At 33.8% G+C, this 2,370-nt stretch overlaps 1 pseudogene; it reads left to right on the top strand.

The window, feature by feature from the left end:
* The first annotated feature begins 264 nt into the window (after positions 1 to 264).
* Positions 265 to 2,370, top strand: part of LOC107695391 (carboxymethylenebutenolidase homolog) — a 12,860-nt pseudogene continuing 10,754 nt past the window's right edge.

The following is a 2,370-nucleotide window of genomic DNA, read 5'->3' as shown; positions in this document are numbered from 1 at the left end:
GGTGGAAGAATAATGTTTTTATTAATATCATTACACTTTATTTGCTCTGTTTTATTTTGTGAAACCTTACTATGTATATGGAATAACCGTTTTATAAAAGCTATAAGACCCGTGAAGCCGTGGTTTACAGTGAATTTATAACAGCTAAGGGGCGTTGTTAGGCACGCCGCGAAGGGGCTTATTGCTTTCAAATAAAGTACATAGCTGGAAAATTTGGGATTAAATAATAAAATGAGTTCACTTTGCTTTCCTTTTTATGAACAGATGGCAAATGAAGCAAAGCCCTGTCCATGTGATATCGGGGACAAGATTGAATATGGAGGTCTTGGAGAGGAAGTTCAAATCGAGCACATTAAAGCTTATGTGGTGAAGCCTCCAGCATCAGAGAAGGCCATTATTGAAATTCAAGACATTTATGGATGGCAGCTTCCAAACACCAGATACATGGCTGATATGCTCTCAGCCAATGGATACATGTAAATATCTGTTTTACAGTCTTAAAAATATGAAAATAGTAAATTAAAATATGAAATGATTTTTTTGCACCTGCAGTGCTATATGTCCAGATTTCTTTGTTGGAAAAGAGCCGTGGAGCCCATCTCACGACTGGTCAACATTTCAGCAGTGGCTTGAGCACAAAAAGCCTACAGACATCAAAAAGTACAAGTTCAACAAACTAAATTCTTATTTAGTTCTTATTTGATGCACTTGACTGTGCCTTCAAAGTAAAGACTAAACAATCTTGTCAGTTAACAAGGGAAGTGGATGTTGTATTGACGTATCTGAAGGAGCAGTGTGGCGTGAAGCATATAGGTGTTGTGGGCTTTTGCTGGGGTGGTGTTGCAACACACTACATGACTCTTCAATATTAGGAAATCAAAGCTGGAGTCTCTGTCTATGGTAATGCATTTGTTGTATCTTCTTGAAAAGTCAAAGATACAGGAAATATGTGGCAAGATGTTTTCTGCAATCCAAGCAACTGTATATATAAATTCCTTTTATCCAGGTATCGTTAGAGAGCGGGAAGACAGGTTTGATCTCAAGAGTCCAACTCTCTTTATCTTTGCAGAAAACAATGCAGTCATTCCACTTGATCAGGTAAGCAGAGGTCAAGGACAGATTTTGAGATTTGCCCCATTTCAAGATGACTTCTATACATGTACTGTGTATATATATATATATATATAAACATATACAGGGTTTCTACAGACATGAACAAGTTCAATTTAAGATTTTTTAAGACCTTGTTAATACCACCTTATATGAAATTTAAGACCTAAACCTGCAATGGAAATACACATTTTATTACATATATACATGTAATATTTAATGTGTTTAAATGAAAAAGAAAACAAAATATCATTGATGTAATAAATGATATTTATTACTACGATATACGTACAGTGAACTTTTAATGTCAGCAGACAATATTCCATACAAAATATAAAAGTGTGCATCATCCTTTCAGTCAAATTCTTAAACTGAATCAGTCAATTAGAATAACAAGTCATTTGGGCTGTTACCAAGCAAATTAAATCAGTATTGACAAAATTAATCTTTGCAATGCAGAGAAAACACAGAAGCTGCATTAAAAGGGGGCATTTAGATGTTTACACACTGTTTAATGCAGAACATGAATGAATCCTGCAGTTACAAATGCATTAATACTGTTTTGATATTTTAAACATAAAACGTAGAATACTGATATTTGAAATTATTTAATAAAATGAAAAGATACTTTAAATGTGAAATTAAAACCGCCAGTAGGTAGCAGCAAGTCACTGTTAATAAGTGATTCATTGCGACTGAACCGAATAATTTAAACGGTTGATTCATTCAGGAACAAAACGCTGTCATGTTGCTAAAAGACGCAAAAAAGACGCTTGGCTTTGTTTGGAATTATTTTTGTTGCCGAAATAGTTCAAAAACAGGTAATTTGGTGTCTAAAACGTAAGTCTCTTAATAAAACTTCTAGTTTATTGAACTGTTGTAAAAAAAAATCAATATTACATTTGTATATGGTAATTTTTGGAGAAAAAAAGGCACTCTTCCATGTGAAATTGATTAACTATAAGAAGTGGTATAAATACATATTTTCTGCCCCCATATCTTGAATTTGCGATTATTCTGAATGTATTTTAATAGATTGAATCATGCAGTGAAAGAGCGTACTGTAAATGCGCACGCGCACTAGACTCTGTAGGTGTTTTGAATGTTTTTTGCATCGTGAGAATATTGAGCAAAATAGCTCACTTGTCATGGTGTTACTTAACTATATCATGTTATGAATAAACTAAAAATGTGCATGTGCACTAGACTGCATGCACTCTGTAGGTGTTTTGAATGTTTTTTTTTGCGTCGTGCGAATAT

The sequence above is a fragment of the Sinocyclocheilus anshuiensis genome, unplaced genomic scaffold, assembly GCF_001515605.1.
Source record: "Sinocyclocheilus anshuiensis isolate Anshui unplaced genomic scaffold, SAMN03320099.WGS_v1.1 scaffold110, whole genome shotgun sequence".
In the NCBI taxonomy this organism is placed as follows: Eukaryota; Metazoa; Chordata; class Actinopteri; order Cypriniformes; family Cyprinidae; genus Sinocyclocheilus; species Sinocyclocheilus anshuiensis.
This window is presented reverse-complemented; position numbering and strand designations above follow the sequence as displayed.